The following is a 27,134-nucleotide window of genomic DNA, read 5'->3' as shown; positions in this document are numbered from 1 at the left end:
CAGCAGAGATTGTCTTTGGGAGAAACACCAACAAAACTACATCTGGTAAGAAACATAACTAAGTTTTTACATTGAAACCTGTTTGAGTCAGAAGATTAGAGGCTCTAGTTTAATCCGATATGCCATTTTCTTTTTTTTTTTTTTGTTGTTGTTTGTTTTGTTTTTTTATTTGAGCGATTTATCACGAAATAGCATGCTGCTAAACACAATGTACTCTATAGTGGACAATAGTGCTAGATTTACATTAGAAATCCTATATTTACTATGCATTATCACATTGAGAAAAAAAATGCTGAGAGGCTTTATCCAGAGTTAGGATGAAAATAAGGTGCATTTCGAACTGTTCTGCGACCAGTGCAGAAAGACAGCACACTATGTCAACATGGCTGGTAGTGATAGGACAATGCTTGCCATTACTTTGAATCAGAATAATTTATGCTAATTTATTTCACAACTTAGTCCCGCTGTACACATACTGTATGAGGACATCAATCTTATGGATGTTTATCAGGTGCTACTAGTTACAAATCAAAAAGGGAAATGGAAAATGCATACAGCAGTCACACTCGGGTCTCAGCAGGTTAAGTAGAGTAATGCATTTATTAACAGGTTAGAAATAACAAGCAGAAAAGTGGTGTAACAGAATCAGGACATGACCAATGGTGGCCTGATTTGTACATGGATTCCCATAAACTATCAGTTCTATGTTAAGGGCAAGTGCACTACCTTTTGCATCACAAATTTTTCCAACATGATCACATGGGAATTTGACATGTTGCTTCCGAATGTTCAGATATTCTAAAATCAATCCAGTTCTGCCTAATTACTTACAAACGCAGTCCCCAATCAGACATTTTTACATCAATTGCACTGAGAGCAGTGGTTTGTATAAACTCGACGAGAATTTAATGTGACTTTACAATACGTTTCCATTTATTAATATTAGTTAATGCACTATGTATCATGAACTAACAATGAACAATATTTTTAAGCCGGATTTATTAATCTTGGTTAATATGAATTGATAAAAACAAAATTGTTCATTGTTAGTTCTTGTTGGTTTAAAAATGTATTAGTAAATGTTGAAATTAACATGAACCGAGATTAACAAATGTTGTAAAAGTATTATACATTGTTATTCATGTTAACAAATGTAATTTCCTAATGTTAACAAATACAGCCTTATTGTAAAGTGTTACTTTAATAGCATAAGGTAAATGGTGTTGCATGTGTTTTTAACCTGGAAACCATGTAAATATTAAATAAAGAAAAAGCATATATTTAAATTGAAAAAAAAAAAAAAAAAAAAAAAAAAACGCAAACCCAGTGAGGGAACTTTGCCTCTTCATTTCAGAAGTCCACCACACACCAATGAATCTACCACCAGCTCTATGGAAAGGTTTTCTAAATTTCCTAAAACCAAATGGCACTTGATTGTGTGGTGGAGGTTCAGATGCAGGATGATGGTATGGGGAGCATTTACAAATGATGTGGTCAGTGACTGAGCAATCCACACCAACTGAGATAAGCCTATTAAACAAGGGCACGCAACACAATCTCACTTGGCATTGTTGCACAGATGCGTAACCCATGTCACAGTGTCTCACTGAGGCATCAGGACAACAGAAAGCAGTGATTAAGAATAAGATGAATTGGTCACTTTTAGGGTCAGCTTTGTTTGAGTGTTTGCTCTTGCTGTTTGCCCAAGAAAACCCTCTTCTACTTCTTTTTTTTTGATGCCATCTGTGCAAGACAGTGTAACTATTAACGAAAACTGACAACAAATGAAAAAAATTTATTTACCTGAAGAAACATAAGTAGAAAAATTGGAACTAAACTATAATACATTTTCACTTCTCCAAAATAAAGTAAAGGGTTAGGGTAATAAACATCTAAATTTCGGTTTAAGTTTTTGAAACACTTTATTACCCATCTTCATTAAACATCACAATTAATGCCACAAGGTGGCGATAAAACTTAGCATTAAACATATTTTCATGATACAGTATGTTTACTATATACATATTGGCAGCCGTAAAATATAAAAATATATTGAAAAACAAACTAGAATAAACAGAAACTAGAAAACAGTGGCAAAACTTAAACTAGATGAAAACTAATACTAATGAAAAATAAACAAAATTGAAAGGACAGATAGAAAATAAAATAAAAAATAGAAAAAAAAATAGAAATAAAGTTTTAATAAAAAAAAAAAAAAATAAAAAATAAACTATAATAAGCCTTGTACAAGGCTTGAAAAATGAGGATATACTGTACAAATAGAGACCTGCAATGAGTGATCATCCACCGAAACGTTAATTACAAAACCATTTTAACTTCCAGCACAGTCCCACTTTTTTTCTTGGAAGGTTTAAAGTTCGACTTCAAGTGCCAAACAAAACAGGCTGTAATGGACATTTTCTGCCCGAGTAATTATGTGAAACGCAACTGCCCTTCAGTTTGTTTATCATGGTTGATGGCAGAGCAAATGCCGGTCCTGGGCAAAGGACAAAAGTTCAGACTCCGGTTCTGTTTGACTGTTTGTTTTTCTTTTTCAGAGCGCTCTAAATGTCTCTTTATGTACTCAGTGATCATACGAAAATGTTATAATTTAGACATGACATTTTATTGTTGTACAAACTGGAAAAAACGTTACTTAACCACTTTATGGAGTGGATTTGTGGTGGCTTTGTTTCTGAAGGTTGTCATTTTGGGCCATATTCTCACACAAAGTAATAGTAAAGACATTTGTCCTCCAAAAATAAAAATTCTATCATCATTTACTCACCCTCAAGTTCCAAATCCTGAACGATGTTCTTTCTTCCATGGTGCACTAAATATGTTTTGAATGTTTCGTGCTGTTCTTTTCCATACAATGAAAGTGAATGGTGAAGAATACTGTTGAGCTCCAAAAATTACAACACAGCACCAAAAATGTGATAAAAGTAGTCCATATGACTCCTGCACTGTATTCAAATTCTTCTAAAGCCATACTACAGCTTTGTGTGAAGAACAAAGCAAAATTTTGGTCATTATTCACTGAAAATCTTGCTGCCCACAACTCTAAAAACTCTTTAATGTTCGGATTTCAGACTTGTTGTTACAGGGTCAATTAATACTTTAGTATAGAATCAATCCTGGTGCGACGCGTCCTCATGCGCCATGTTTAAATATATGCAGATACAAATGAGAGACTTGGAATGTAGCGATTGAGTCATATAGACTATAATGTCCATATAGACATTCTTCCTTTTTGGAGCTCAACAGCGTCCATCCTCTTTCCTTTCATTGTATTAAAAAAAAAAAAAAAAAAAAATCATGCTATATTTATCTACATATTTCCTTGAAAAAAAAAGTAATGTGGGTTTTAAATGGCATGAGAGTAAATGATAGGGTGAACTATCCCTTTAACTGTTTTAACTAACGCAACATTTTTTTTCTTAACTGCATATCTGAGAGTAAAGTAATGTTTTGTTGAGGATTCATTGTATATGTTGACAATATAGAGGAGTATTAAATTACAAGTTTGCTGTTTTCTTATATATCTTTGTTACAAGGCTTCTTTGCTATCCATACATTCTTCCCAAAGATCAAATTAAGCTCATAATCATTCACTGTTTGTTTGGACTTGATAATGTTTGGATGACTTTCCTTCCCAAGAATAGTGTCTGGCAAATGAGACCAAATAATCTCACGCATATTCTGGCAACCGCTCTTTGTTCATTCAGTTCAGTTCACTCCAACAGAGTGTTGCTGTGTTCTCACATAGATAGATTTACAGCGACGCTGCCAAGCAGTGAACATTTCCCTCCGCAGGCATTTGAACATTATACCCAACTTTACATTTGGCAGGGTCCGCAGCATTCCACTAAACAATTTGATTTGTGTTATCCACTCCACACACTTCCCTTTATTACTACGGGGTATAATATTCTTACCACAACCATCATTTATAAATAAGTAAGTATAAATTAAAATATTACTCTGAAGAATTGGTTAAAGTTTGCGAATTTGGAATTGTGTGGCCACTTCTGAAGTGTCGGAATCAAGAACACTGGCCAGAATTTTTTAGCAGCAGATTTTCACACCTAGCATGTAACCCTCAGACAATTCTAAATATTTCACATGGTTGGTACTAGGTGAGTCTTGAAAGTTCTCATCCTAGTTAAGAAACAAGGCATTGTGCTTGAATCTGCTTGCACTGCACACATAAAACATACAATCTCAGCCATTCTGATCAGTTAATTGTATCATCCGTAGATGCCATTGCTGTTGTTGTTGTCATTTCCAATATTGTTTAGGAGCTGATTCTTAAAGTGGTAATTCACCCAAAAATGAAAATTATTTAAGTTGTTCCAAACACGCATGACTTTCTCTCTTCCATGGAACATAAAAGGTAAATTTTTGAAGAATGTCCTGGCTGCTTTTCCCTATGTAGTTAAAGTGAATGGGAACTGGGTCTGTCAACCTAAAAAATGACAAAAGAGCACCCTTAAAGTATCATAATAAAGTATCATAAGTAGTCCATACAATATGTGCACTATATTCCAAGTCTCCTAAAATCATATGATGGTTTGTGCGAGTAACAGACCAATATTTAAGTTAGACTAAGTTTCACTGAAACTCAAAAATGTACTATAAAAGTCAAATAGACTAAAGTTAAAGTGTCAAAACCTTTTGACACTAAACATCATTGGTTCTTGCATGTATCGAGACTAAATGTCTTTGATGCCCTGCCCGCCCACTTTTTCAGCCGTCTTGGTTCCAGAAGTATTTTTCCTATTCATTTTTTCCATAGGGATTTCATAAAATTCTTCATGAAAGCCATGAACCAAACCAAACAGCTTCGAGGTAAATTCCAACATTACAAACTTTAATTTGAAGCAAAAGATTATTATAAAATTGGACAAAAAGGTTTAAGACTAACAGCTTTACAGGCCATGAACTACAATTCCATGAAGCATTGTGAATGACATAATTGAATTAAAAACAATGGAAAAATATAAAACTATTCATTTAAAGTTGTTGAGGTAAGTATAGTAACAATATATTGTAATTTTATTGCAAAATATTCAGATATATACAAATAAACAACAGTTAGTTCCGGTCCTCGAATATAAGTGGACGAGAAGCATTCCAAGAGTGCTGATGTCTCAGAACATCAGCACTCAGACACTTTAATGTTTGGATCACTCCGCTTGTGTTCATGGTGCTCTAAACTAAAATGTAAGAGCACCGCAGATGTTTCTCTTTTTATTTATTCCTGTGACAAAGAATTTAGCCAGCAGGTGAAAAAATACTATTTTGTGTGTCTTGAGCAAATTGAGCTGACGATCATTTGAGTCGGCGCTGACAGGTTTCTTTGAAGTCACCAGTAATTGCCACTCACTCCATGATCGCTCAGATTTCTACTACACTTCAGCTTGGAAATAAAGTTAAACTAACAGCTTCAGCTTTAAGGCTTATCACAGCTGAGAGACACAACAGGCTGAGTAATCACACATTCGCTTATCTGACACTATTGGAGTGTCCACTTTTGGAGGAGATGTAAACAAACATTCAACATGGCGGAGGAGAGCATGGTTTCAATAGTGAATGACTCTTGCTCAATGCCACCGGCAACTTGTAAGAAACAGCCCAAGACGTCTTTACTAGTTCTAAAGTGATGTTTTTTTAAATTAGTAACGGAGGGTTGAGTGCATCTTTTCAACTAGCAATGGCAGATTCTCATCCGTGGTGTGAGAAAGTAGTTCCATGCACAAGTGCTAGAGGTCTGCACGTGCCTTAAAATGAAACCCGAACCTGACCCACATCCGAGACCGTGTGGCCCGACTCTACCCAGCCTGAACGATACAGTCAAATTTTTAAGCCCGAACCCGATCTGAACCCGAAATAGCTTAATATATAATTTCTTCTCCTAGCAAGTACCATTGCAATAGGCTGTATTTTATGCAAGCATATAGGCAACATTTGTAACAGTACTGAAACAGTAAACATACACAGTTTTAACAAGGCACAGCAGCCCTTTAGCCCTTTAGCCCCACACTAGAGCTAGAGCAGAAGGGGAAAAAATGCATTAACTTACCATTTATTTGCTGAAACTTCACTTGGTGCAGAACAATGTGGAATAAAATGAAACAATGCAACAGTCCCCTCTTGGTGCAGAACAATCTGGAATAATATGAAACACTGCAACAGTCCCCTCTGTTAACAAGTACCGTTGCAATAGGCTGTATTTTATGTAAGCATATAGGCAACATTCGTAACAGTACTGAAACCATAAACATACACAGTTTTAACAAGGCACGGCAGCCCCTTAGTACACTAGAACTAGAGCAGAAGGGGAAAAAAAAAGCATTAACTTACCGTTTATTTGCTGAAACTTCACTTGGTGCAGAACAATGTGGAATAAAATGAAACAATGCAACAGTCCCCTCTTGGTGCAGAACAATCTGGAATAATATGAAACACTGCAACTGTCCCCTCCATGCAGCCTGAACTTGCTCAGATTGTTAAATCTTTGTGACAACTGCGCTAAAAACAATCTAGACGCAGCACAAAGAATGAAACAGAGCGCAGGTGTTTCAACATGCTTTTTTGAAAATGTGAAGTTCTTTTTAACTTGACATGGTGTTTAAAATGTGCCAGTCCTGTGCAAGGTGCTAAAGAAAAAGCAAGACATGGTGTAAATGTCAAAGACATTTGTCCAGCATGTGTTTACATAGGAAAGCAATGGGAAAACAGAACAGATGCGCACAAAAATACGTTTGATGTGAACGCCCCCTAACTCGTCTGTTCGTGCGTGTCTGTTAGTGAGAGCGCATGTGCGAAAAACTGACCTGAACCCGGCCTGAAACCCGTTGGGTTCTTGGGTCCCATCAGGCCCGGGTCGGGTTGCAGACCTCTAACAAGTGCGCCCTTAGTTTTTCCTCATTTTTTTTTTTTTTTTTTTTTTACTTGTTCATTGAACTGTTGTATATAAGCAATATCACACACGCAATCGTGCTGTATGTCCCTAAATCAGCACGGCTGTGACCTACTACCGAAATCACAGCCGTGCTGATATCGGACAATACAGCACTCTTGCTTGTGTGATATTGCTTTAATATATACGTATTTTGAGAGTGTAAGGAGGCGACTCGGCTGCATCATTCAAAGTGCTTGTGAGCGGTTGCTGCAGAGTTCTATTTGCCACAATGATCTAATTGGTGGATTTTCCCCCTCAGGATCATGGGTAGTGTAGTTCTTCACCAGGAATTCTTCTATTGAACACAATTTTTATTTTTATTTATTTATTTTTTTTATTACATTGAAATAATGCGACTGATGGCTTCAACAGAAGCATATACTGTACCATCGATTAACAAGCACGCGGCTGGTTTGTTTTTTAAGGTTTATAAGAATTGGTTAAAAATGTACTCACCGGGGCCTGGGTAGCTCAGCATGTATTGACGCTGACTACCACCCCTGGAGTTGCGAGTTTAAATCCAGGGTGTGCTGAGTGACTCCAGCCAGGTCGCCTAAGCAACCAAATTGGCCCGGTGGCTAGGGAGGGTAGAGTCACATGGGGTAATCTCCTCGTGGTCGTGATTAGTGGTTCTCCCTCTCAATGGGGCATGTGGTAAGTTGTGCGTGGATCTCAGAGAGTAGCATGAGCCTCCACGTGCTGGGAGTCTCCACGGTGTCATGCACAACAAGCCACGTGATAAGATGTGCGGATTGATGGTCTCAGAATGTGGAGGCAACTGAGACTTGTCCTCTGCCACCCGGATTGAGGTGAGTAACCGCACAAACACAAGGACCTACTAAGTAGTGGGAATTGGGCATTCAAATTTTTTGAGAAAAGGGGATAAAAATACATAAAAAAATTTACTTGCCGATGGAGAAAATTAATAGGATTTTTACCTCAGGAACCAGACTGTTGTCCTCTATGGCACCACATTTGATTTGAGAGTTAAAGTGAAGGGGAAGATTTTTAGTGAATAATTATTTTCAGTCTGTTTGTCACACAAAGCTATTGTATGGATACAGAAGAATATAGCACAGTTGTATGGAGTTGTATAGAGAGAGTTATACAAGTTTGGAACAACATGAGAGTGAGTAAATAATGTCAATTTTCATTTTTGGGTGACCTATTCCTTTACTGTAGGTTTCAGATGGCTTTCAGTGAAGAGAAAGAGAGACAGCAAGAGGAAGAGACAGAAGCAGGGAGAGAGACAGCCTCTACACTTAACAGAGCACTCATTAGCTAGCTTCCACTAGCAGCCCTAACAGACCTGTTTGGATAGCCATTAGAGGGGAAGGTAGTTCTAGGGGTAAGAGGAAAATAATGAAGCCCCTTTCTCCTGATTGGCATTCCCACCAAAGCTTCGCAATTTTTGAGGGGATAACAAAGCACTGAGACCTGTCGACGGAGTACTTTCACAGCTTATTATGATAAGGGTTTGTAGTAGTCCTGTAACTGAGTCTTATTTCATTGTTACTGTTGTTGTCTTGCATTGTGAATCTTTGTAAACAAGTTCCATTTCATTAGCATTCGCTGGGAAATAGAGGAAATTTGTGACTGTCAGTCTTCCTGTCATATAATGAGGATGACCATGAATATTCATGAGCAAAGAGATATTACAGTGCTACTTAGAATTCTATCTAACTCCTATAATTTCTCTATTATGTTCAGAGTGATTTTACTAGCTTCATTAAATGGCAACCGCAAAACAAGTTTATTTACATTTTATGAAGAAAATGTGAATGGTGCTTGCCCATTTAAAACTCGCTCCCATAACGGTATGTGTTGTGGATGGTTGCAAGGGTGTTGCAATGTAGTTGCTTAGGTGTTCTGAATGATTTGTATCATGTTGCTATGAGGCTGCAGTGGTAGGGTACAATGGGGCTAGGCACCCATTATGGAAAATTTGCTTTTTTTCTGGTCGCAAAGTGTATCAAGATTGAAGGAAAAACATTTATTTTTATTGAATACTGATGGAACAACATCATTTGTGTGAAAATAAATAATACTAGAAGGTTGTTTTGATTAAAATGTATTTTTAGGCTATATGAAAGTTACATATACACAATATATCATCCAGTGATAGCTAGAGTAAACAATCTTTGTCTTTTGATAATGATTTGGGTCGAATTTAATAGGAAACTATGCAAGTTCCGTAGTACTGCAGAATTATGACGTTGAGCATTGGCGGTGTGTGCGTACCTTCGTAGAAAATTATTGTTTCGAATTTTAGAACACACCATGTCGTCCGCCAGACGTGTCCGGTGTGCGACCCCCTTTAATTTACCCTGTTGCTCACACTTCACCAAAGTTGTGTTGAGAAAAATGTTTGAAAAGACCAAGACTATTGTGCAACGAGCAGCCCTATTTATGTCTTTCACTAAGCACTGGGAAAATCTTCCAATTATCGATGCCTGAAAATGGCATCGATCCCAAACCTAAATAAGTAATTTTTTGCAAAATAAATGTCATAATTTCAGGGATTCTCATAAGCTACATAAATTTGCAACATTTGGAAAGTTATTAAATGTTAGATCAGTATCAACCTTTAGACATTGCTCATGATGACCTCATGGATCAACATTTTTTTTGCAGTACACAGTGACAAACAGATGGTTACGAAAGGGTTGTTGTAGTTTTTGTTGCTATTTAGTGTTTTGGGAGGAAATAAAATCGAAAGTGCCTTTTTTACTGAGGGGCCTTTAGTCCCATTATATCCAAAGTCAAAAGAGCCAATGCCAAGATTCTATGATATTTTAGTCCCTAGATGTGGCTTGGTTCCCTTACTTAATTTAAGTCTATTGGTTTTTTCTGGTCCATTTTATGGTCTGCTATAGCAAAAATCGAAAGCACACCTAGTTTAGTGGTTATTGTACAAAATATTTTTCTGCAGAATGCTTTGATTAACAGATCACAATCAAGTATTCTAGGGAGCAGTGTAACAAAGTAAATTAATGTACATTAATGGTCTGCATTTCTTTCTATTTTTCCCCAATAATGAGTGAGAAATTTGTCAGCTAATTTCCATATCTTCCCATATCCTAGTGTGGCACCTCTTTCCAAGGTCAGCAGAGAAAAAAGTAAGAAATATCCAGATGCAAATCTCTGAAATTAGCATGTCCTTCATCAGAGCAAGCAGCCCATTAGAGAGAGCATGCTAGCATGCTAGCACAATAAATTAGATGCTCTCTTGGGTCTCCACTGCCTTCGTGGTGACCATAAAAGAAAAGTCTGGAAAAACTCACTCCATAATCATGCCTATAGAGCTTCGGTGGGCAGTCCAAAGAAAACAATGTTGGACTGACTTCCCTCATCAATTTTCCTGAGGGCTTATAAAAAAGAAAATTCTTTGCTCATTTATAAATTTGTCTCCATGCGTAGAAATAAAGGTGTTCACTGTTTTGACATGCAAAGTGTGTTGATTTAAGAGGCTATTTTACTACACTGGAAAAATGTAGGGTCAAGTATTTGTCTGATGTGTCAAAATAGAGCATATAAAATTTCCTCAGTAGTAATGGGAAGTCTGATTTATTTTCGCAAATCAGTTTGTTTCAATGAACCGGTTCAAAAAATTATTCAGCAGTTTTGGTCTCTGATGTCCCAGCGTAACACATTACATGCTCTAAAATGTTCCGATAAAGCCATGTGTAGGCACAAAACACTGTTTATTACTTTTTATTATGTTTTATTAATAAGGGTGCCCTTAAGAAAAATCTAGAGTTCTGGCAAACTAGCCTCAAACTTGCCACAAATTGGCCATTCATTATTTTCACATGCAAATGAGCTTGTGATTCACCGCAAATGTTTGCCAGACGTTTTCAGCTCTTCATCGTTAGTGGTGAACCTGCAGCAAAAATTTGGCAACAATGGACAATTTGTTGCAAGTTTGCCGCAAAGCTCATTTGCATCTTAAAAATAATCAGTGGCGATTTCAAATTCGCTGCAAGTTTGCGGCAAATTTGCCACAAACTCCCGATTTTTGTAAGGGTATTGTCATGTCAGGTGTCCCAATTCAGTTGCAACCATGATTCAGCTCAAAAAGTTCATAGCCTACGACTATATACAATTTATATTTACAATAAACAATACTAAAATGTAATTATTTAAAATATATTTAGATCAAAAAGTTTACATGTTCTAATAAAATTATATTTATTAAAACCAACTCTGTATGACAGTTTTATCAACACACATACAGAACAATTAAATCATAAACATATTTCCAGTGCATTTTATATGTTAACATCTCTGCTATTTGGCTAATAAAGTGACAATATTTTCGCTCCATCAGCCAAGTGCTCTTAGTATTAGATCACTCATCAGTTATAAACATTGATTCTAAAATTAGGAGTTGCACATTTTCGAAAATGACGGTTGCCGGTTTGATGATTCAGTGAGTTGTTGTTGCAAGAACCGCTCGCATTGATTCATTCTGATTCATAAACAAATCATTCAGAAAGGTTTTGTGAACTGGTACACCCGATTTTGAAAAAAGATCAGACTCAAAGTATGATTCGCTCACCAATCAAACATCGCTATTCCTCAGTCTACACTCCCAAACAAACGCCTTAAGCATCATTGAGTACATAAGATGGCTCTTCAAAAGACGGACCCTCTTTCAAATTCCTGAGGTTATCAGGCAGGCAGATGTGTTTATATCTTGGAGTTACACCTGGGGCTGTGTGTCTATGTGTACACACATGGATACGTGCATTTGTGTGAGTGTGTGCGTGTGAGACAGTTGTTGTTATTGCCGGAGATAGCACATTAAGCCCTTGAGAGCCATGCCATGCACGCTTCATTAGTTTCATGCGGTTTGTGCTGACCTGGTAGAGGCCAGTGTGTAATACACTCATTAATATTTCAGCTTTCTGCTCACCTGGCCAAAGGCTACTCGCAGCTCATCGCAACAGCCAGTCATACACCAACCCTTGAGAATGCATCCTGCTTGAGGTTTTCTCCTGCTGGACCTCACAAGCTTTAGTGAGCTTGATGGGTAGACAGTATGTTATATGTGTATTTTAACAAATTTAAGCAAAAAAGCTTTTTGTAGCATTTGAAGAATGGGATGAAAATCATGCTTGACTTTGTGTGGCTGAATTTGAGGTTGTTGCACATTGCCCATGTGACCGTGAAGACTGGACATTTCTGTTTGAACTCTTGTTTCTCAACAAGCTAAAAAAGCTTCAGTTCTTCCATATTCTGCTTCATCCTCCTGTGTTAAGAGTAGCACAGTCTAGTGATGATTGCTTTAAGACTATCAATGTATTGAATTTATATGGATGAAACGTCCATCCGTTCCATCCATCCATCCATTCATCCCAAACTCACGGTTAGGGATGTGCCCAAAGCCGAAAACCTTATTCGGAAAGGCACAAATAACAGATTAATCCGAATAATATTAAAAATAATCGTATGATTGATTATCCAAGAAGCACAAGGGTAAAGCGGCATTTTAAATATACATATCCAAAAATTACAACGAATTTATGAATCTGTGCTGCCAATAATTCTAAAGCGTAAACCTTATGAAGGGTCGACTCCGTTTGCGTTCTCTGTTAATTGTGCGCGTCTGGAGCTTGTCAGGTGTAACATTAACTAAGATACAACATCATTTACACTTTCCACTTGTTGAAATGTCTATGGTAATGTATCACACAATTCCTATGTATATATTTATAGCCTAAACCTGAGCACGATGTTAAATTCCTGACCTGAAGTGATTTCACGTCAGGGCTCGTCTATCCATCCCTTAAAGTTGACAATATTTATAACCACATGAGCAATTAAGGTAATTATCTGGTTGAGACTTTATTCCAAAAAAAAAAAAAAGTTCAAATGTTCCACAAAGGTTTAAATGCTCAATAGAGTAGTCTATTCATCTCTTAGGAATATTCCTCCTTGTATAAAATGAAGAAACTGAAAAATGCTCCATCTTTTTTTTCTTCTTCAAACTGTGCTAAATTTGAGAATGTTAAGTGTTCTTGAACTCTGGAAATGTGCTATGTAAATTTAACATTATTATTATTAGTCTATTATTATTAACCTATTATTATTATTGTTGTTGTTGTTGTTATTATTTGACTAAATAATCGTATAATTTCATAAAAATTCCTGATAGACTAACGGGACTTAAGTTGTTTGTAGGCTATATTGATTTTATTTTGATTTATTTTAATATTTGACTTTGTATTCATTATTCACTGCAAATGTGTGCTTGACATTTCACATTTTGCTTGACACCTCCTGCCTCCAGAATAATGTTGTTATCCATGCACAGACAAATGAAAATTCTGTGTAATGCAGATATTAATATCTGAAATACCAGGAGAAACCACAAAATATTCCACAGTTAATATAGCCTACAAATTCAGTTTCATCTGGTAAGAAAGAAAAGAATAAAATAATATTTTTTAAATAATAATAGTATAATAATAATAATAATAATAATAATAATAATTATTATTATTATTATTATTATTATGCTATTATTAGGAAAAGGCACATACAAGGCATATTTTATTTATTAATAAAAACTATAAATGTGAGAGTAACATTTAAAAATGGGCGTTTCATTTAGTTTTGATGCACTTCCGGTTTAAGCCCCGCCCACACCCGGGTCTGTCCGAATTCAGAGACAAAAACAGATAATTTTGCCATATGAACAGATACAGATACAAATACAGATAATGGCTTCGCTGCACTCCCCTACTCACGATAGTGCCACAGAATTTAACTTCACCTTTGAATTAACTTTCAAGAAAAATCTTGTAAATTTATATGAAATTTACCTCAATTAGGGCTGTCAATTGATTACAAATTTTAATTGAATTATTTACATGATGTGCCAATTAATTAATCTAATTAATCGCATATCAATATTTACTGAGAAAGGCCCTCAAATAAAGATAATTCAGTATATAATAATTAAAATAAATGTTAAATATTATATATAATAAATATTATATTTCAGATCATTCAAATATGTTACGTCATATACATACACTCACTGAGCACTTTATTAGGAAGACCTGTACCCATACTTATTCATGCGATTATCTAATCAGCCAATCGTTTGGCAGCAGTGCAATGCATAAAATCATGCAAATACAGGGCAGGAGCTTCAGTTAATGTTCAACCATCAGAATGGGGGGGAAATGTGATCTCAGTGATTTAGACCGTGGCATGATTGTTGGTGCTAGTTGGAGTATTAGGTGCCAGTTGGAGTATTTCTGTAACTGCTGATCTCCTGGGATTTTCACACACAATAATCTCTAGAGTTTACTCAGAATGGTGCCAAAAACAAAAAACATCCAGTGAGCGGTAGTTCTGCAGACAGAGATGACTTGATGAGAAAGGTCAGCAGAGAATGGCCAACACGTCGAACCTTGAGGCAGATGGGCCATCTGTCGGGAACTTTATTAGGACCATTGTGTTCCTAATAATTTAAATGTTGGTCTATGTACTCAGTCTATGGAGCATCTCACTTTTGTTGTCATGCCTCAATAGTTTTCAGCATCTCTAGTCATAAATACTATGTTTTAAGACATTGTGTCAAGGTAAATGTAGTTTGAAATGTTGAAAAATACATCTCAAAAGCCCTGCATTCTGTTGTGCTCAGTCCAGCTGTCTCTACCTGCATGAAGTTCGCCCCCCACCCAACGCAAAACGTCGGCAAAATAGTCTCAATCGTTTGTGCTCCGTTTGTGCTGGTTTGTGCTGTAAAAAATTTCATTTGTGCTGCTTCGGTTTTTTAGATATTAAAATAATATTTATAGGTCATTCTGAGGTCACTCAGCCCCCCCACATGCTCCAAATTCACCCAAAATAGTCTGGTTTGTTTGTGCTTCGTTTGTGCTGGTTTGTGCCAGTAAAAGTTTCGTTTGTGCTGCTTCGGTTTTTTAAATATTAGACATTGAATTATAGACGATGACGTCATCAGCCCCCCCACATGCTCCAAATTCACCCAAAATAGTCTCGTTTCTTTGTGCTTCATTTGTGCTGGTTTGTGCCGGTAAAAGTTTCGTTTGTGCTGCTTCGGTTTTTAAAATATTAGACATTGAATTATAGATGATGACGTCATCAGCCCCCCCACATGCTCCAAATTCACCCAAAATAGTCTCGTTTGTTTGTGCTACGTTTGTGCTGGTTTGTGCCGGTAAAAGTTTCGTTTGTGCTGCTTCGGATTTTTAAATATTAGACATTGAATTACAGGCGAATTATAAATGCTGATATTTATTGAATTCAATACCGACGGAATAAAATAGATCACTTAATGGTCACAAAAATCAAATATAGGTTAGTAGCAGTCTCGGTCATTCTGATTACTATATATTAGGCTACTATATTATATATTTCTAAAATAGATCTCTCTTGTTTTGTGTGTAGTCAGTACGATTTATGAGCAGTGAGCATTTTATTTCGGGTTTGTCAATTCAGTCTCTTACCAAAATGTGGGATGATGATGTTTTAATACAACAACAACTCCTTCTTATCAATGTTTTTGTAGTCGCTATGGTGTTTATTAAAAACTTATTGGTGTTCAGACAGCAGCAGCTCAATATTCATCTGGTGTCTGTCGGACTCTTTTTCTGTCACTCACTTTCGCTCAGCTCTGGGCATGAGAACAAAAGCGCAAATCTCCTCGATGTGAACACACTTTTAGAGTCGAACTGCCGAAGACTTTCTGTCAAGACTAATCATCACATCAATTGTTCAATAAACAATTATCTTTACTTCATTCACTGGTCTCTCCTGATTGAACATTGTATTTATTTACATGGAGTATCATCTGCTACACTTCACTGCCACCACTAGGCGCAAGTGACACTTCTGTTCAAGATGCTCTTGTGCAAATTAGTGTAGAGTTAGTAGAGAAAAAGTCGATATAAATCAAACTACAAAAGTCGTTACTAAATCAAATTTCTGGCCAATGTAAGTACAATGTTTTAACGCTGTCAGTTACAATATTATTTGTTAACTTCAAGAATAATGGCACAACATTCAAGAGAGCTAAGATTGACAATGTTTATTGAACAGAAAACTCATTGCTAATACTAATATATGCTAATTACAGTTGCACATGTGACCCATGTTTGTTTTTTGAATACATTGTGCATCTAAGGGTCAACATTACCATATTGGTCCTAATATAAGATATATTATCCTTATATATTATTACTATAATATATTATCCTTATATTCGGACCAATACAGTAATACATAAAAATAGGTTTATACTGAACATGACATATTTTGAGTCAGGATTATTTAAGTGGGCAATTATGTTTTGCTTATGCCAGATGCCCAAGAAACCAGCAGTCGACAGAGATTCCATTTTCACTGTCCTGTGTTCACCTAAAGAGGCCATAGTCCAAAATGGCAACATAGCTACTCCTAATCTGGACAGAGCTTAGTAAGCAGCTAGAAAACAAGATCACTGCAAAGGCTCTATACACTTCTGTTAAATTAAATAGACACAACATCTGGACTGCTTTAAGGTTTACTCATGAATGTGATCATGAAACATGTTGGCAGTAGTGATGACACTGATTTTGAGCCACGGTCCCTTTCACCCAGACCAAAAGATTGCTGGACTTTTGATCTTGAAGTTCCATTTCAGAAATGGATTGAATTCATGCCTGAAACGGTTAAATACAACAAGTTCTCTAAAACACAAAAAAGGGAATACACAATTTTAAGTCTGGCATCTGGACATGTGTGATAAATCATCACATGTTTTTAAGTTTAAGTTTTTAAAGGTCCATTATTTGTGTTAATTGATGTTCGATAGTACACAGTAATTACATTTCAAAAGTAAAATTATTTTGGCTTCATTCTTAATTCATTGAGTCACGAGTTTCCACATACATATATAGTACTAGTCAAAAGTTTGAAAACATTACGATTTTTTAATGTTTCTGAAAGAAGTCTCTTCTGCTCACCAAGGCTGCATTTATTGGATCAAAAATACAGTAAAACAGTAATATTGTGAAATATTATTCCAATGTAAAACAGTTGTTTTCTATCTGAATATATAGTAAACTGTAATTTATTCCTGTGATCAAAGCCGAATTTTCAGCATCATTACTTCAGTCTTCGGTGTCACACGATCCTTCAGAAATCATTCTAATATGCTGATTTGCTGCTCAAGAAACATTCATTATTATTATCAGTTGAAAACAGTTGTGCTGCTTTTTTTTTTTTTTTTTTTTCGTGGAAACCATGATACACAACCATTCAAAGGTTTGGGGTAAGTGATATATATATATATATATATATATATATATATATATATATATATATATATATATATATATATATACAGGTGAATCTCAATAAATTAGAATGTCGTGGAAAAGTTCATTTATTTCAGTAATTCAACTCAAATTGTGAAACTCGTGTATTAAATAAATTCAATGCACACAGACTGAAGTAGTTTAAGTCTTTGGTTCTTTTAATTGTGATGATTTTGGCTCACATTTAACAAAAACCCACCAATTCACTATCTCAAAAAATTAGAATATGGTGACATGCCAATCAGCTAATCAGCTCAAAACACCTGCAAAGGTTTCCTGAGCCTTCAAAATGGTCTCTCAGTTTGGTTCACTAGGCTACACAATCATAGGGAAGACTGCTGATCTGACAGTTGTCCAGAAGACAATCATTGACACCCTTCACAAGGAGGGTAAGCCACAAACATTCATTGCCAAAGAAGCTGGCTGTTCACAGAGTGCTGTATCCAAGCATGTTAACAGAAAGTTGAGTGGAAGGAAAAAGTGTGGAAGAAAAAGATGCACAACCAACCAAGAGAACCGCAGCCTTATGATTGTCAAGCAAAATCGATTCAAGAATTTGGGTGAACTTCACAAGGAATGGACTGAGGCTGGGGTCAAGGCATCAAGAGCCACCACACACAGACCTGTCAAGGAATTTGGCTACAGTTGTCGTATTCCTCTTGTTAAGCCACTCCTGAACCACAGACAACGTCAGAGGCGTCTTACCTGGGCTAAGGAGAAGAAGAACTGGACTGTTGCCCAGTGGTCCAAAGTCCTCTTTTCAGATGAGAGTGAGTTTTGTATTTCATTTGGAAACCAAGGTCCTAGAGTCTGGAGGAAGGGTGGAGAAGCTCACAGCCCAAGTTGCTTGAAGTCCAGTGTTAAGTTTCCACAGTCTGTGATGATTTGGGGTGCAATGTCATCTGCTGGTGTTGGTCCATTGTGTTTTTTGAAAACCAAAGTCACTGCACCCGTTTACCAAGAAATTTTGGAGCACTTCATGCTTCCTTCTGCTGACCAGCTTTTTAAAGATGCTGATTTCATTTTCCAGCAGGATTTGGCACCTGCCCACACTGCCAAAAGCACCAAAAGTTGGTTAAATGACCATGGTGTTGGTGTGCTTGACTGGCCAGCAAACTCACCAGACCTGAACCCCATAGAGAATCTATGGGGTATTGTCAAGAGGAATATGAGAAACAAGAGACCAAAAAATGCAGATGAGCTGAAGGCCACTGTCAAAGAAACCTGGGCTTCCATACCACCTCAGCAGTGCCACAAACTGATCACCTCCACGCCACGCCGAATTGAGGCAGTAATTAAAGCAAAAGGAGCCCCTACCAAGTATTGAGTACATATACAGTAAATGAACATACTTTCCAGAAGGCCAACAATTCACTAAAAATGTTTTTTTTTATTGGTCTTATGATGTATTCTAGTTTTTTGAGATTTTGTTAAATGTGAGCCAAAATCATCACAATTAAAAGAACCGAAGACTTAAACTACTTCAGTCTGTGTGCACTGAATTTATTTAATACACGAGTTTCACAATTTGATTTGAATTACTGAAATAAATGAACTTTTCCATGACATTCTAATTTATTGAGATGCACCTATACATAGTATATTATGTATTATTTTATTTTATTATAATACATAGACAATTCAGTGTCTAATATGAAAAAATCCGAAGCAGCACAAATGAAACTTTTACTGGCACAAACCAGCACAAACGAAGCACAAACAAACGAGACTATTTTGGGTGAATTTGGAGCATGTGGGGGGGCTGAGTGACCTCAGAATGACCTATAAATATTATTTTAATATCTAAAAATCCGAAGCAGCACAAACAAAAATTTTTACAGCACAAACGGAGCACAAATGATTGAGCTTATTTTGGGTGAATTTGGAGCATGTGGTTGGGCTGATGACGTCATCGTCTATAATTCAATGTCTAATATTTAAAAAACCGAAGCAGCACAAACGAAACTTTTACCGGCACAAAACACCACAAACGAAGCACAAACGATTGAGCCTATTTTGGGTAAATTTGGAGCATGTGGGGGGGCTGAGTGACCTCAGAATGACCTATAAATATTATTTTAATATCTAATAAACCGAAGCAGCACAAACGAAAATGTTTACAGCACAAACCAGCACAAACGGAGCACAAACGATTGAGACTAAACGATTTGCTGACGTTTTGCGCTGGGTGGGGGGCCAACTTCACGCAGGTGCTGTCTCTGAGTGCAACAGTGTTCATCTGTTGAAGGCTGTGCTGCCTGCTCTTGTTGGTTCGATGCAAGTAGGTAATGCTGCAGCCCGGAGATCCTGAAAAGGAGGCAGAAACTCCAAAAGAGGGCAGGGTTTCTCCAGAAGGGGGCGGGGTCACTCCAACCTAACCTAACACGTAAGCCCCCAACCTAAACCTTTACCTAATTAATTTAGTGTGATAATTATATGAAAAATAACGTGTTTAAAAATTAACACAACTAATCATGTCCACAACTTGTATGAATATTCTGTAAGGGTGTGGAGCTACTCCAGAAGGGGGTTGGGACAACTCCAAAAGGGGGCGACACTACCACTCACTGTTAAGGTTAGGGAAAGAGTTAGGTTAGGAGTTTACGGGTTAGGTTAGGTTGGAGTAACCCCACCCCTTCTGTATTAACTACGCCCTCTTTTGGAGATTCCACCCCCATTTTGAGATCTCCAGCTGCATCTATACCTACTTGGTTAGATGAGGCGTGTTGCCTGTACAGCTGGAGCTGTGCTGGCTGCCCCTACTGCCACAGATTCACAAAAACATTAAGGTAGTACATTAAGCTTGAATTGCTCTGATGGTTGGAACATTCCTTATTACATCATTTACGTACAGATCGTAGACATGATTAACTGTGTTAATTTTTAATCACACTAAATTAACGGATTAAATCGACAGCCCTAAGGACAATATTTGACTCCATTTGAAGTAACAATTTTTTACTTTTAAGAAAGGTGCTGCTTGTCAGCACTGATGATATTACTACAAAGGCAAAACACAGTAACTATTGCTGAAACTGAAAAAAAAGAAAGAAATGGCATGAAAGTTTCTTGGTGTGGATTTTGTAGTTACCACAGGTTTCATACAGTTTACTCTGAATCTGAGTACATGACCCGTCTGTCAGAGGACAGATAATAGTCTATGAGACCCGATTTCAGTCATTACTCAATTCTGACAAAACATAGTTTTGTGTAGTTACTGCATTGTGCCTTTGCAGGGAATCTGTTATCTGTGCCTGAATGGTGATTTGCTAAATGCATTACTTTCAACCTGATGTTGTACATTGCTGTCTCATGGCCCCAGATAGGATATGTATTAGATGTTAGACCATGTAGGGAAATTTGCGACTTTATGTTGGTATATTTACAACTGCCAGCATTCATCACCAATTATATGTAGGGAATTGGCATAATGGTTAGCTTATGGCTTTAAGCTTTTGCCTTCGTCATTTTCCAACCACTAATGCAAGGAATTTAGCTCAATAAGGGGATTAACGATTGATTTGGGGAATATTAAAAGAATTAATGTTTACGTCCAATCAAAGTCTTCGGCCAGCGATGAGTTGATCAGCACGTAAGATTAATTCTTACAGTAATACTACTTAAATGGCCATTGAAAATAATATCATAAAAAGATTTAAATACAGATTATGAGCAATGCAGCTTTTAGGATCGAGAGATTTCTGGGGACTGATATGATTTGATCAGATACACAGTAAAATTCTCTTTGAATACAAACAAGACTTTATTAACTAATCTACAACATAAAACTAAACTAACACACATCCAGTAGACAAACATAAAACACAGGTTGGTGAGCGAGCTTTGACAAAAGATGAAATGGAAATAATCTGTGATGGAAAAATGAACTTTATGGAGTCTACAGACTATGCCTTGAGAACCATAATTACTTAATTGAGTATACCTTGATTTGCAATCGGGTACGAAATTATTTATAAACCACCAGCACTTTCAGCTAAAGTTTGGAGGTTTGTACTTGCGTAAGTTGCATTGCGTTACTTTGGTTCTTTTGTCTTTGTCTGTCGCATCGATGGATGGGTGATGGAATGACCAGACCGAGCCCCGGAAGCAAGGGCTCCCGCAAGGGTGTGTGCAAGAAGAATAATGAAGAACGGAGAGCATTCGTCCTAGGCGGGGATGTTTAGTTGAGTTGAGATTAAGCCAATCAGAAGTGTCTTTTGCTAGGTCACATGGTCATTTCCGTCCTCCCCTCAAGATAATTAATTTACAACCTATTGTTCTAAGGTTTGTGAGTTTCCTGCTCAAAATGTGAACATTTTAATCATGAATTTCATAAGAGAACTATAACTGCAAATAACCAAAATACTTCACACCATCACTCTGGAATTTAAAAGACAATAAATTACATACCAAACACTTGTACTTTCTTATTAAATTACAGTTATGATTCAGTTATAATGCATGATAAAACTTCCTAATATTTAGTTTGTTAGTTTTAAACATGGATAATACATTACACGTTATAAGAAACATAATTGTCTGGGTTATCATCTGCATAGGATGCATTTGTCAATTTTTTTAAGTATAATCCTGCACATGGCTGTGTATTTTGACAGTAGTAAAATAAGCAAGTCCAAAGTCCATGTCAAATGTTCATGAATTAAGCTTAATGTGAGCTGGTGAACTGGAAAAATGCCTCATGATTAGTACAATAATTTTAAGTTTAGAGAGATGGTTATATTTAAGAACAATGGAGGTTTTCGTGGTGGTCATAGAACAGTGCCTCAATTTATCAGTCATGTTATGAGTTGGGGGTTTATCTGATTGTTCAGTTTGTCTTAGTTTTCTTCTGCGTCTATGCACTACAACCACATGTGCCAAATTAGATTCGAAAAGAATGGATTGTTTGTGTTCACACTCACCATACACTGAGATGCCCACAATGGATCCAGTATGAGTATTCTCAGCAAATTCTCAGATGGGCAAGTAATTATATCCAGGGGCCAGCATGTCACATCGGACCCATTCCCTTTGGTCCGGACCACCCTGGATTGAGAGAGTCATAAGACTCCCCCATGAGATTCTCATTGCGAACTACAGTGGCCCCAAAAAGTATTTGGACACTTAAATATATATATATATATATATATATATATATATATATATATATATATATATATATATATATATATATATATATATATAAAATAGCATAAGAACACTTCAAGCAAAACATTGCACAAAAAGTTTGTTAAGTTTGAAAAGTATTTGGACACGTTCTTGGTGTCAGTTGTTAGTGGAACATGTCTATAGTCACTCACTCTAATAGGACACCTGTGTGAATTTGAGGGGAAATGACTTCATACATTAACTAAAACCAGTCAGTTAATGTAACTGCAAAAATGGCATTGGAAAGTGAAGTTAGTTCTGAGAAAAGGTCTAGCATCATTTGCTTGCAGATTCCAATTGGTTTGATATTTTGTTAACTAATGTAATGACAATGATACATTTTAAAGTGTGATTTAAGCATCCAGATACTTTTGGGGCCACTTTATTTATGACATTTCTATAAGTAGCTTCCTGAACAGACTGATCTCACAATGAAATTGAAACAGAAGGCTGACTTTTCTTTAGCTGAAATCGTTCTGTGCTTCCAAAATTCGAAACATGTTAAGTTTTGTTAGATGTACGTGTGTGCTCCATTTTCCGAATGAAATGCCCACAGAGGGGCCCCAAAAGTGAGTTGTGAAGCGAGTTGTTTCCAGCTGCACAGGCTCTAATACAGTGAAGAATGCATATTTTATAAACTGAACCCCCCCAACCCAAACCCCAAAGCTAAACCTAACCATCAGTGGAGTAAAAATGTAACGTTAGAGGGACAAATGCAACCTCTGAATTGTGCTCATCAATGATTATGCGAATGCGATTACCTCCTGATTTCAACACGGGATCCGAACCCTGTTCCCCAATGCTGTTAACGCAACATGCTTCCAGTCAAAGGTAAACACTCTTGAGCTGATGCAAAAAAATTGTATTGGGATGGTGCTTGTCAGTGAGTAAGCATAACATGGCCGATCCTAGGGTACCGGAATTTTTGAAACAACATGCTGACTTCCCATGTGATCATGTTGTCCTGAATTTTAGAACTCATTACACTGCTGCATATTTTAACTAGCTATTTTGTAACTATTATTTATTTACCTCCTTCGTTATTCTAGAAATGTTTAGTTATAGAGTAATTGATACCATAACAAAGTTATGCTACATTCCCATGACCTATGTTGCAGAAAAACTTGTCTTGGCTCATGGCACCCAAATTCGAGACTCTCAAACCATCTGTCATTTCATCATATTAAATTCTCCCACCCATACCGGATGAAAATAATATCAACCGGTTTCATGAAATACCCCCCAAGTGAAGCCCCCACCCAAGAGTGGAATATATGCATTTCACCCTGTTGTTCCTGCATAGGAAATATTATCTGATCTACAGCAGCCAGCCATTGAAACCCAAAGATGGAGACACCCAACAGATGGGACCCATGGAGATGGGAGGAACTACCTCAGGAGACCCCCTCCCCTGCCTGAAGTGTCCTGGAGTGGGCCGCTGCGGACATCTGTCAGGGTCCCCAGACAGGTGACCAACAACCCTCACGCAGGCTATGAAATATGTATGAAAAGAGGATGTTATTTCTTAAAAAAGGAGGATGAGAAAAGGAGAGAAAAGGACACGCTACTGCTAATCAATGATTCGATTCTTCAGCAAACTTGCCTGCATACATTCATGCAGTCAGATTCCACTGCCAGTGTCGCATGAAATGTAAGCATACTGTATACGTGTATAAATAAAATGAATAATTTTTTTTAAAACAGAGCTTATAGCCTAGAGGTGGATCTCACTGCACAAGCTATATTCGTTCTTGCCAAATGATTTCTCTCATAGCGATTGCGATATTTCCTTTCTTTCAAATGTAAATAAAGAAAACACAGAATCCACACTAAGTTAATGCTTCTCTGCATCTGTAAACGTTAAAGTGCTAAATGTCAAATGTGTTGATTTCAGTATGTGCTAATAGGTTTGGGAATCGAGAATTTGTTATTATTCAGAACGTGTTCCATTTAAAAAAATATATAATGGAACGTTGCAGAGGGAAAATCACTCTAAGGCAACATCCACACTAATACGTTTTCGTTTGAAATGCATCGATTCCGCTACGTTTACGCCTTTCATCCACATTGGAAACAGTTTTCCTCCACCGAGAATGGAACATTTTGAAAACGCTCTCCATTACCGCATAGTTTGGAAAACAATGACATTAGAAATCAGACAACAAAATTTTGAAAACGAAAACAGATTAGTAACACATTGATTTTGCATCTTGAAAACACTCTCCATTACCACATTCTTTGGAAAATGGTGACATTAGGAAACGAAAAAAGGAGTTTTCAAACGGAAATGGTTTATTGTGGATGTGGCCTTATACATTTTCTTTCGATATGCATTGATTGCTCTCACACTGAGCACTGGAACGCGTTTTCCTCCATCAAAACGGAGCATTTTGAAAACCCTCTCCATTACTGCATACTTTGGAAACCAATGACTTTACAAAATGGAAAACAGAGTTTTCAAATGAAAACAGATTACTAATGCATTAATTGCAACGTTTATGGCACTTATCCACACTGGAAAATTTTTCTTCCACCAAAAACTGAGCATTTTGAAAACGCTCTCTATTACTGCACACTTTTGAAAAAACAATGACGTTAGAATACAGAGTTTTCAAGTGAAAACGGAATAGTAATGCATTGATTTTGTTATGTTTAAGGCTCTCATTCACACCATAACGCATTTTCCTCCACTGGAAAGGAGCATTTTAAACACGCTCTCGGAATAATAACGCATTGATTTTGCTACGTGTATGCCTCTCTTCCCCATTGGAATGTGTTTTGCTCCTCTGAAAACTGAGCATTTTGAAAACGCTCTCCATTACCGTATACTTTGGAAAACAATGACATTAGGAAACAGAAAACAGAGTTTTCAAACAAAAATGGATTAGTGTGGACGTGGCCTCATACATTTTCTTTTTAAACTTATTGATCTCGCTACATTAATGCCTGTCATCCACACTGGAACACGTTTTCCTCCACCAAAAACTGAGCATCTTGAAAGCACTTTCCATCACCACATAGTTTGGAAAACAATGACATTAGAATGCAGACAACTAAATTTTATAAATGAAAACAGTTTAGGAACGCATTGATTTCGCATCTTGAATACACTCTCCATTACCACACACTTTGGAAAACGGTGACATTAGGAAATGAAAACAGGAGTTTTCAAATGGAAATGGTTTATTGTGGATGTGGCCTTATACATTTTCTTTTGATATGCATAGATTGCTCTACGTTAACGCCTGTCATGCACGCTGGAACTCGTTTTCCTCCACCACAACGGAGCATTTCGATAACTCTCTCCATAACCGCATACTTTGGAGAACATTGACATTAGGAAACTAAAAATAGAGTTTTCAAATGAAAACTTGTAAGTAATGTATTGTCTTCACTACGTCTAAGCCTCTCATCCACACTGGAACATGGGTTTTTTTTTCCCCCACCGAAAATAGTGTTTTAAGAAAGATGACATTAGGAAACGGTAAAAAGAGTTTTCAAACTCTAATAGATTAGTGTGGATATGGCCTTGTATGTTTTCTTTTTAAATGCATTGATTGCTCTACGTTTACACCTGTCACAAAAGTACTAGAACAAAATGTTAACAGAATCAATGCTTGATCCTATTAAAGAGTTAAAAATCAGAAATATTGAAGTGGATTCAGAATAAAACCAGAATCGTTAAATTCCCATCCCTACGGAAAATTATTACTTAAATTCTTATTTCAAAATACAATAAACAATTTTTTCTTTTCTCACTCTCTCTCTCTCTCTCTCTCTCTCTCTCTCTCTCCAGATGGTCTCGGCTTCTATGAACTTTCTAATTAAGTGAAAGTACCTGACTTGGTCTAGAAGATAATTGACCTCAACTGGAGTTGAAGCAGAGGGAGCCAGGGGCACTGTCAGCTAATGGAAGGCAAATCCGCTACCTGGGGAAATGGCTGTGTTCACACTAATCCTGTGGCCTGCAGGCTCGGGTCTGATTTAATAGGGGCACTGAGGGGATAGGTCATTGTCCACACTGCCTGTCAAGAGCACAGCAACACGTGAGTCAGGCCGTGCTTTCTGTCTCTCCATCTCTATTATCAGCAGAGCATGATTGATTCAAGAGGGGAACAGTATACCAAGACAGAGAGGTAGATGGATGTGCTGAGGTACTGCTTATTTTTACATTCATAGGAAAAGCAAAAGATGACATTTTAGCATTAGGCAAGGGCCTAACAAGCATTATTACTGGGGGCAGGGGCATAGGAACAGTCTGAAAGGTGGGGCGGGAACATGAATATAAGCATTTTCAGCTTGGCTCATGGAAATTGATTAGTTGATGTAAAGTTCACCCAGTATTCCTTGCTGAAAGTCAGGTAGATGGGTGCTAGTAATAGTGGATTTCCATTTGTTCAGTTCACCCCTGATGCCAACGATGGCCAGATGCTTTTACTTAGTCTTAAAGTTGTTCTTTTTGTTTTTTATTTTTTTCAGGACACTACAATTGTTTTCTTAGCATAGTGGCAAAAATTCTTAAAATAAATGTTTTATTTAGAAATTTTTTTTTAGAGTAAATGTTGCTACATCCCTGACTGGTGTTGACATGTAAAACGACAACTTCAAGACCAACACACAAGTGGTAAGCAACACACAGGAAGCACTTACCGTTTTTTTCT

At 36.9% G+C, this 27,134-nt stretch overlaps 1 long non-coding RNA gene across 1 annotated transcript; it reads left to right on the top strand.

Annotated features, from left to right (window-relative positions):
* Positions 1 to 26,513, top strand: LOC127432040 (uncharacterized). The gene is made up of 3 exons (XR_007895677.1): positions 1 to 45; positions 23,777 to 23,941; positions 26,270 to 26,513. It is a non-coding gene; the product is annotated as an uncharacterized LOC127432040 (long non-coding RNA).
* The last annotated feature ends 621 nt before the right edge of the window (positions 26,514 to 27,134 follow it).

Source organism: Myxocyprinus asiaticus, chromosome 41 (genome assembly GCF_019703515.2).
Source record: "Myxocyprinus asiaticus isolate MX2 ecotype Aquarium Trade chromosome 41, UBuf_Myxa_2, whole genome shotgun sequence".
Classification (NCBI taxonomy): Eukaryota; Metazoa; Chordata; class Actinopteri; order Cypriniformes; family Catostomidae; genus Myxocyprinus; species Myxocyprinus asiaticus.
Note: the sequence above shows the minus strand (reverse complement) of the source record. Positions and strands in the feature narration are given on the sequence as shown.